An 11,159-nucleotide genomic window follows, 5' to 3' on the forward strand; every position below is an offset into this window, starting at 1 on the left:
AAGAATGCAGCTGCTTCTAGCGTCACGAAACAGAACTCCAAGTTCTGCAATATCATAATCTCCAGAATTAAGAGCTTGTACCAGGGACAAAGAGTCGAATTCCGGCAACACACCATTAGGCTGCGCTTGGTATGGTTGTAATTCGATACATGTGTATTTAACATCCGGGTGTAACTTATCGGTCTAGAGCTATTTTCAACTGGAAACCAAAACGACCTCCGCAGACCTGTATATTTTACAAGCGTATTCATATGGAAAACGAGAATCCAAACAGGGCCTTACCCGCTCCCTCGATTGCAGCTAAACACGCCTCCTCTTCAGCTTGCAATGCATTTTTGACATGCATGAGCTTCCCTGCTCCAACCGCAATGAACTCACTCGAATCTGACCGCAAAACATAGCCATACACATAAAATATTGAACATGTATATGTCAAAATATATATTACAGCCTAGTTGGTTTGATGTCAATATTTGACATGAAAATTGTTGGCAAGTCTAAAAATTGGCAGCCAATTGGTTCTTACCAATCTCTAAAAATATGCCAAATAATTGCAACTTTCTGTTTTGCCAAATGTTGGCTTACCAAACATTGGCATCAAACAATTACCTTATTAGTTTCTTTTATATTTGAGTTTTTATTTCTTTTTACTATGGAGCATGTGTTTTTGGGTACGAAATCACTATGCACACGGTACGTCGGCGGCCGATTACTGAACGAAGCCGTGATTGATGGCACAAACCCATGCAACCAGAGTGATGGACGGCTGTCAACATGTGTCGTGAGATACTTTGACAACAAATCAGTGTGGGCTCGTCTCCCCCCCTCCCGGCCCTCGCGTCGCCCCCCTGGGCGACTCGGGGGCGACTAGGGTTCCGCGGCCGCCGCCACCCCCCTCCTCTCTCTTCATCCCCTCGCCGCTACCGGAGACGGCCGCCGGGAAGCCCGTGCGGGCGCCGGTGAAGGTGGCGGCGGGGATCTCGGCGCTCCATCCCCTTTCGGAGGCCTGCGGTTCCTGGGGCGGCGGCCCCAACCGGAGAGGCGGCGCCGTCGGGCGGTGGGCGGCGTTCGCAGGGGTGCTAGCCAGCGTGCCTTGCCGCGCGGGCGGCGAGTGGTTGGTGGAATCCGGCCGCGGCGCGAAGTTTCTTCGTCAGATCTGGAGGTTCGAATCCCTCTCCCTGCCACCTCTCTCTCGCCGTCGGCGGTGGCTAGTGATTTCCTCTCTGGCCCCGGCGTTGGTGCGTGTTGGTGGCCAGCTAGGGGACCGGGGGAAACCTTGGCCGGTCCGGCCGGTCCGGCGGCGGCAACGCCCAAGGGCGCTGCTTTCCTCCATGGGGGCACAGCCGAGGTCCCCTGTTTTCCACCCCGACCCACCTTGCCCGGGTGAAAACCTTATATCCTCTCGGATTTGGCGGCGGCGGCGCCTTGCGCGTCGTGACCTTGCTGGAGGCGCCGTTAGGGACGCGGGATGCGGTCGGGAGGCGCTGCGGGTGAGGGATTGAGCTGCCTCCTTCTCAGCGTCCGATTCCACGAAGCTTATCTCCACCTAGTTGGACATGGACCGCGGCGGAGCGGCCGGCTAGGGATATCCCAAATCGAAGTGGCCGCACTATGTCCACCTTTCGTTGTGAGGGCGGCATTCTTCTAGCTCTAGGGTGAGCTTCTCGAAATCCCGACGGTGCGGCGCCTACGAGCTATGGCGAGGGGGTAGGGTCCCTCTTCGGTGATAGAGATGGAAGATGTTGTTCCCCTTCTTCTCTAGGTGTTCCTGGAGCATGGCCATCTTCGAAGGTCGGCTATGTCCTGCTCTGCTTTACTACATATGATCCTAGTGTGGAGTGCTCGGCCTCTGCAACTGTAATCTTTATTTCCTTTTCATTAGCTGCTTGTGGAGGTTGTAGTCAGCGTTTCAGTCCAGTGTTCCCCATTGTATCGTTCTGACCGCTGTAATTTGGTTGTTTGTTGTAACTCCTGGCCGGTTGATGGCTTTGTTAATTCAAAGCCGGGCTCTTCGCGAGCCTTCGTTCCAAAAAAAAAACATGTGTCATGCATAAATCGGTCCTCAAGGTATCGTCTGTGTAGTAGGGCTCTTTTGAATTTAACTTTGAATTACCCCGTATGGGGAGCAAACTCATTTTTAATGGCTCTACTGCTTAACGGAGTCTGGTGAGCCAATCACCTGGCGTCCACATGTAGTATTCCAAGGCACATGTCATATTTGATTCCCTTCTCTTCTTTACTGTGTTTTGGATTATATCCCATGACTGACATCAGTGTCTTTATCTCTGAAATGAAATGTTTTAAAAACATTTTTTGGAAAAGTTTTAAAAGAGTCTTGTATAACATTTTCGTCATTTTTATTCAAAAAAATTCACTTTGTTCGGTAGATTTTAAGAAATATGTAAGATTGTCCGAATGTTTTGAAAATTTTCAATGAGATTTCAAGAAAGTCATTTTTAATCCGGAATTTGAATTATTTATGTATTATTTCATTTTCTTAATGAAATACAAATATATTTAGTAAAAAAACACAAAATTCAATTATTTTATTCACATTTCAATCAATTTCAAGGAACATTACACCTAGATTTCACACAACCTTTATTTGATTAGTCATATTCAGTCATTTTTCATAGATGCACCCGATATTTCAATTGTTTCAGTCATATTTCAATAAAAAATTCATATGGGTACCTAACATTTATTCACGTCGTTTTGAAAACATGAAACATGTGCTACCTATATGAAAAATATTTTAATTTGATTGGAATACGACTAAAATAATTTAAAGTTTTCTGTGATTTCTATGAAATGTGTCTGAAATTTATTTAAGAATGAATAAAATAACAAAAAAAGGCGTGATTAGATGAAATGTATTTGCAACTGTTCTAAACAATGACATGTCCCTAAAATATATCGAAATTTTTAAATGATTTTTTTCTAAATATCATTCAAATGATTTTTTTAACATCGCATGTCTTCCATGGGCTAATAGAGCTGAAAACGTTGGGCATGTGGTAGTTGAGACTCGTTTAGCGCGTAACCCGTCGCTTCACCAAACGCGCACCCCTAAGGCGTTTTATGGGCCGACCCAGCTTCTTTCTTTTCTTTTCCCACCGTTTTTAGCAAGGTTCTAGAACCTTCTTCGATCGATTCTTTTTTCTTTTTTTTTTGTGTTTTCTCTGATCGTCTGTTGGTTTTCCTAAAAAAATCAATTTTTACTTTTCTTTTCTATTCTTTTTTGTAGTTCAATTTTATTTTATCCATTTTCTTATCAATGAATTTTTTTCATTCATTAATATTTTTTGAAATCCAGAAATATTTAAAATTTTGTGAACATTTTTTAAATGTTGGAGTATATTTTAATTTTTCATTTGAGCCCATTCTATATGTTGTCATTCGTGTTTGAAGTTTTATGATTTGTCCAGTAAGTTGTTATTCTGTGGTGAACTCTATGCGTGCTGTCCAATTTAAAGCTTCAGGCAACATGATCTCAAGACCTACGTAGGTAACACATATTGTTTAGGAAATCCGCGACCTCTGACGTGACAGATGGAAATATCTATGAGGATCGAAGACAATATGATATAACGATGATCCAATTAACTTAATGCTTGGTTCTGGTCTAAAGGCCTTAATTGTGGAGACGACCACTCTGTGGCAACGGCGAAGCATGATCATAGAATGGAATGTAGTCTCGCGAGGAGGAGTTCCATGACCTTAGGGTGATCCGCCTACTGAACAAACATATCGAACACTAATTTTATGATACAAGGTAACTTGTATTACCGTCACACCGGCACACTTGATGTATACCATGAACTGAATTCTCTCCGCACCTAACTTCTCTATTGCAGGAAAACAGCCTTACTCTCCGCTTTATTTATGCTCTTTATTTCAAGTGTTATTATTTCCGCTGCTGCAAACTAATCATATTTACTACTTTGGTTTATTTGCCTCTTGGGACAGTAACAATGTTTGCAGATTACAAGCAGTTACTTCACATAGGAACTATGACAACTTGTGTGTGTATGTGTGTCAGAAACGCTACTTATAAATACTCTCCTCCACTCTTCGTTGGGACGATTACTAATTGGAATACTCACGTGGAAGTGCTACACCCCTTATGTGTCTTGTAGGCCAGCAGGGAGACCCCGTGCGAATCGGGGTGGAGGAAGCCATCCCTCCCCTCTCTCTCTCTCTCATGACATTGTCGTTGCTCGGACACCCTTGCCGTAGAGCTGGTCGTGCAGGTTGTTGTTTGGGCACGAGCATGGCCACATGTGGGGAATTGTTGCTACTGTCAGATGATGCAGAGTAGTGCGCGGAAACCGTGAAGATGATGCAAAGGTCCGCAAGAGCGACGCGGCCCCAGTAGCAGCCACAAGTGGGTAGGAATTGGACGTTGTTCGACGTGTCATTCTGCTGAGATGACCGGTCTACTCTCCTCGCTGGAGCTCAAGCCATCATGCCATTGATGGCTTGCAGTTTCAAAGTTATAGGAGTAAACTGATACACCTCCAGTAGTTTAGGACCTATAATTACAGTTTCAAAGTTAGAGGACTAAACTAACACACCTTCAGTAGTTCTGCACTTTCGAAGTTATATGACTAAACTGACACACCTCCAATAGTTTTAGAACTTACAATGCATTTTACTCAAAAAAGAAGAAGATGAAAAGCTCCTGCGGTAGAAAAGGAGAAGAAGATATGCATTACTGTAAAATAAAACTATGTGTGTATATTACACAAAGACTTAGTTATATGTGATTTAGGAACTCGCCAGCTAAGGGGTAATCCTAGTGAAGGCCCTAAACTCCTGTTGTCACTACAAATGTACAAGTGAGGAAGGACGTTGTACGCACGTTTTTTCAAGAGAAATGTCCTTCAAATTATGAACAACTTTCACTGTTGCATCTTCGTGTTGATTTTTTAAAACTAGAACCGATGCAGATAGGTTTCGACGAAAAAAATTCTAACACAATTTATACTCCAAACGACAAAAAATTAATACTCGCCGCGGTAATGTATATGTGCCTCCCAGCGCAGTTCACTTGCAATTCCTCAAGTCACACACATGCAACACAGTCCCCACCAGAAAAGTGACACATGGCACGCTCTCGCGTATCCACCAAAAGTGATCTCGCGCTCCTAGTTAGGACATCTCCAACACTAAAGCCTATTCTGCCCTTACATTTGCGGATCGGATGGTCTGGACACTTGTAGGCGTCCAATGTGGACGCTTATATTGGGTCAGACACGCGCGGATGGGGAAATCCCTCATTGCAGCCCCAAATCGAGGGGAGGACTAGGGGTGTTCGGATGTCTGCCACATCGGCCTGACAACCCTTCCCCCTCCACATAGATCAAACCCACTCTCACACCCTCACTCTCCTCCCCTCCCAACCCTAACTGTTGTCCCACTACTTCTACCGCCGCCCCGCGATAACGGTCAAGAAGAAGATGACACCAGAGGAGGGCCTCCGCAACCGCATGATGTGGTACCTCGGCGGGTACCACTCGGAGGTGTCGCCGCGCCACCGCGACAATTGATCCAGCAAAAGTAGGAGCCCGAGCTCCAATCTATGGGGACACAAGGACACATCCCCGATGCGTGCACCTTGGGCAATGCACCTCGCCGGCATATGTCATCGGACCCTTCTCCTCCACAACGCCCTCTATCGTTAAGGAAGAGTCTGCCAATGACGACATCAACTGGGACAAGATCTTGGCAGATTTGTCAAAGGAGGAGGCGTCGGTGATCTAGGGGCTTCAGATTGCCTGGCAAGACGAGGAGCGGCTCTACGTAGCTTTCTCGGTGTCTATCAGCGACGCGTGGATACGTCTCCAACGTATCTATAATTTTTTATTGTTCCATGCTGTTATATTATCATTTTTGGATGTTTTACAATCATTTTATAGTCATTTTATATTATTTTTTGGTACTAACCTATTGACATAGTGCCAAGTGCCAGTTGCTGTTTTATGCATGTTTTTTACATCGCAGGAAATCCATACCAAACGGAGTCCAAACACAGCGAGACTTTTTGTGGATTTTTTTGGACCAGAAGACATCCAGTGGGCTGGAGAAGCACCTGGGGGGGGTGCTCCGAGGGGAGCACAACACACCAGGGCGTGCCTGGGGGCCCAGGCGCGCCCAGATGGGTTGTGCCCACCTCGGGTGCCCCCTGAACCGCCTCTTTGCTCTATAAATACCCTAATATTCCAGAAACTCTAGGGGAGTCGACGAAAATCAATTCCAGCCGCCGCAGAGTCCAGAACCACGAGATCCAATCTAGACACCATCACGGAGGGGTGCATCATGTCCATTGGTGCCTCTCCGATGATGCGTGAGTAGTTCTTTGTAGACCTACGGGTTCATAGTTAGTAACTAGATGGCTTCATCTCTCTCGTTTGATTCTCAATACAATGGTCTCTTGGAGATCCATATGATGTAACTCTTTTTGCGGTGTGTTTGTTGGGATCCGATGAACTTTGAGTTTATGATCAGATCTATCTTTTTATCCATGAAAGTTATTTGAGTCTTCTTTGATCTCTTATATGCATGATTGCTTATAGCCTCGTATTTCTTCTCCGGTATTTGGGTTTTGTTTGGCCAACTTGATCTATTTATCTTGAAATGGGAAGAGGTGCTTTGTAGTGGGTTTGATCTTATGGTGCTTGATCCCAGTGACAGAATGGGAACCGACACGTATGTATTGTTGCTATTAAGGATAAAACGATGGGGTCTATTTCCACATAAATAGATCTTGTCTACATCATGTCATAGTTCTTATTGCATTACTCCGTTTTTCCATGAACTTAATACACTAGATGCATGCTGGATAGCGGTCGATGTATGGAGTAATAGTAGTAGATGCAGGCAGGAGTCGGTCTACTAATCTTGGACGTGACGCCTATATAATGATCATTGCCTGGATATCGTCATGATTATTTGAAGTTCTATCAATTGCCCAACAGTAATTTGTTCACCCACCATTTACTATTTTTCTCGAGAGAAGCAACTAGTGAAACCTACGGCCCCGGGTCTCTTCTTTATTATATTTGCCTTTGCGATCTATTTTCCTTTACTTTTATTTTCAGATCTGTTAAACCAAAAATACAAAATACCTTGTTGCATTTTATTTTATTTGGCGTTCGATCTATCAATATTTACAACTCCCTCACGTCTGTTTGCCTATCTCTGGCGCCGTTGCCCGAAAGGGATTGACAACCCCTTTAACACGTCGGGTTGCGAGTATTTGTTATTTGTGTGCAGGTGCCGTTCACGTAGTATTGTGATTCTCCTACTGGTTCGATAATCTCGGTCTCATCAACTGAGGGAAATACCTACCGTTGATGTGCTGCATCATCCCTTCCTCTTTGGGGAAATACCGACGTAGTTCAAGCCAACATCAAAAGGAATTTCTGGCGCCGTTGCCAGGGAGACATCATCTACATCTACCACGTTCCTAATCACAAATCTCATCTCCTCGCAATTACATTATTTGTCATTTGCCTCTCATTTTTCTCTCCCCCACTTTAGAAAAATTTGTCATTTTATTCGCCCTCTTTTTCGTTCGCCGTTTTCTTGCCGGATCTATTTTTGTGTGCGTTCTTGTTTGCATAGTCATGATGCCTCAAAGAAAATATTACGATGTTCCTTACCCCAATATTTTGCTTGAAATTGAGAAAATTACTAAGGAATATATGACTACACAATTTGAGCATAATAAGTATTTTAGTGAAGAACTTAAGGAACACTCCGTTGTGTTGGATGCTATAACAAAGCAACCTGATGATATTAGTAAAGAGGTTTGCAATCTCCAATCTAAGTATGCTTTTGCTGAAAGTTTGCTAGGAAAAATATCCGATGCACAAACTACTCTAGTAAATCAAACTAGCAGTGTCACCCGCGCATTTGCGTGGCTAGATTTCTACTCTTGTGCATTTCGAAATATCTATTGCATTAGAATTTGGGATTTCCATAATGCCATTAAATACGTTTGTAATTGTTATCTGGTCTTATTCTTCCCTTTGTTAGCAATTCTGCATTATATGTAAGAAAAGATTGTAGTTAACGTGTACTTCCCAGAAAAGAGCTTCTTTCAACTAAAAAAAAGAGATTCTCGTGTTTCATGAAAATGTTACATTAAGTTTATTAGGTTATTGGAAGGAGTAAATCTTGGCATGGCATGGCAGCCTACCCGGCCCAATCGGAAAGCTCAATGGTTTGGGTAAAATCGGACTCTCAATACAACAATATATATTAATAGTCTTAATATTGTATTCTAATATTCTAACAGCAACAAAATTAGTAGGTAAAAGTTAGTACTTGCATGTCTCAAGCCGGGTCATACTTAGGCTTGACAATTTCTGTAATTTTTGAAGTCTGTCCCGGGCAACGCGCAGGTCTAGTATGCCACTACCAAAAGTAATACTATTCGTACTGTATGTGTTAATTGTCCATGTTTTTTATGTGCAACACTATTTGTACTAAATTCTTACTAAATTCGTACTAAATTCTTGCTTACCTCTACTAAAGTAGTACTGTATCTGTTAATTGTCCATGCTTTTTATGTTCAACACTATTTGTACTAAAGTCGCTCACCTGACAACATAGCTAACCAAATTTGTTGTGCTACGCGCCCAACGGTGGAGCAGGCACAAAGCAATCCAATTTGGTGCATGCTGACCTAAGCAATGACATCATCACATGCCTGCAAATAGAGTATGTCTTTGCTTGTGTACGGTTCGGGCTATTTTTTTTGGCAACTGGATTGCTCGGCTATTATGAATTTAATACTCCCTCTGTAAATTAATATAAGAGTGTTTAGATCACTACTTTAGTATTCTAAACACTCTTATATTAGTTTATGGAGGGAGTAACTATTATTTGATCTTATTACAGCCCATTTAAATTGAATGGCTTAATTACCTTTTGTAGAATTATTTATTTACATTTTTGTAACATCATTTGCACTCAGATGTCCAAGCGTATTAGAAAAAAAAGAGAAAAAGAAACAGTGAGCGCATCTAAGGTTTTTACAAAAAAAAACACGAATGCATAGCTATGCAGACGGCCCAAGTCAAGCTGTTTGTGGCCCAACACAGCATCACGCTGCTTTTTCAATTTTTCCTTTTCGGTCTGCCTTCTATCGAAAATTGTATTCAAAGCCAGACTAAACATTTGCCACCAAGGTTTGATAGGCTGTCGTGTTTGATACAAACACGTCTGCTGGTTCCGGTTTGTTTTATGCGCCCCAATACTACTGCATAGAGGAAAATATGACTATTTGTACATGACGTGTTCAATTGTTTGTACGTAACAATATTTGTGTGTAACGTTTACATCTAGAAATCTCAACCCTTAATCTATAAAATTAGTGGTCAAGATAATTTAATCTGTGTGGACGAACGTCATGGCTTGTTTTACTCTTGTTTTAATTATATAATAGATGGCCGCTAAACCAATTTCATTAGAAGATAAAAGTGATAAAGATCTTAAAATGATTGGTGTTTCTTCTATTGATTCCTTGTTTAGTAAAATTAAAATTGATGATAAAGGGACTAGAGAAGAGTCAACTTTAGCTAGAAGGCGTCCCGATAATTCGGAGGGTGAAAATCTTGTTGAGAAAATTGATAAAAGTGGGTTTGAAGAGGTCAAGACTTTAACTAGTGATGTGCCCACTCTTTTGAATTACAAAGACTTTAATTATGATAGTTGCTCTTTGATGATTGTATCTCTTTGTTGCAATCCATGATAAATTCACCCCATGCCTATGAACAAAATAAAGCTTTTACTAAACATATTGTTGATGCTATGATGAAAGCTTTTGAAGAAAAGTTGGAGTTAGAAGTTTCAATTCCTAGAAAATTACATGATGAGTGGGAACCTACTATCAAAGTCAAGATTAAAAATTATGAGTGTTTTGCTTTATGTGACTTGGGTGTTAGTGTTTCTACAATTCTGAAATCTTTATGTGATGTGCTTGGTCTTACCGATATTGAAGAATGCTCTTTAAATTTGCACTTGGTGGATTCTACTATTAAAAAGCCTATGGGAAGAATTAATGATGTTCTTATTCTTGCAAATAGGAATTATGTGCCCATAGATTTCATCATTCTTGATATTGATTGCAATCCATCTTGTCCAATTATTCTTGGTAGACCGTTTTTACATACTATTGGTGCCGTGATTGATATGAAAGAAGGCAATATTAAATTTCAATTTCCACTAAGGAAGGGTATGGAACACTTCCCTAGAACAAGAATTAGGCCACCATATGAATCAATCATGAGGGCATCTTATGGATCTAGAAACAAAGATGACAAAACTTAGACCCTTGCTTTATGCCTAGCTAAGGGCGTGAAACAATAGCGCTTGTTGGGAGGCAACCCAATGAGTAAAATTTATTTTTGTCTTTTGATTTCTCTTCTTGAGTGTTTTCACAATTATGCTACTGTTATGATTGTGTTTTTTGTGTGTTTTAATTAGTGTTTATGCCAAGCAAAGCCTTTAGGATCTTCTTGGGTGATAGTTGTTTGATCTTGATGAAAAACAGAAACTTATGTGCTCACGAAAATAATTTTCAAAAATCACAGAAACATGTTTTTGCTCTGAATTTTTTACACAAGATTAACATACAACCCAGGTCGTCCTAATTTTTCAGAATTTTTGGAGTTAAATAAGTATTCAAAGTTTTCAGATTTCCACAGACTATTCTGTTTTTGACAGATTCTGTTTTCCTTGCGTTGTGTGCTTGTTTTGATGATTCTATGGTTTCCTTTGATGAGTTTTTGCCATAGAAAAGTTGGAATACAGTAGATATAATGCAAGAATAAAATATGAATTGGTTTTCTACAGTACTTATAGTAGTGATTTGCTTTCTTATACTAACGAATCTCACGAAGGTTTTGTTGAGTTTTGTCTGATTGAAGTTTTCAAGTTTTGGGTGATGTTACGATGGATGCAGGAATAAGGAGTAAGAAGAGCCTAAGCTTGGGGATGCCCACGGCATCCCAAGCTATTATCCAAAGAGAAGCAAGCAACTAAGCTTGGGGATGCCCCGAGTGGCATCCGCTCTTTCTTCTAACGACCATCGGTATTTTACTCAAGGTTATATTTTTATTCGTCACATACTATGAGTTTTGCTTGGA

The sequence above is a fragment of the Triticum aestivum genome, chromosome 2D (assembly GCF_018294505.1).
Source record: "Triticum aestivum cultivar Chinese Spring chromosome 2D, IWGSC CS RefSeq v2.1, whole genome shotgun sequence".
Taxonomy (NCBI): Eukaryota; Viridiplantae; Streptophyta; class Magnoliopsida; order Poales; family Poaceae; genus Triticum; species Triticum aestivum.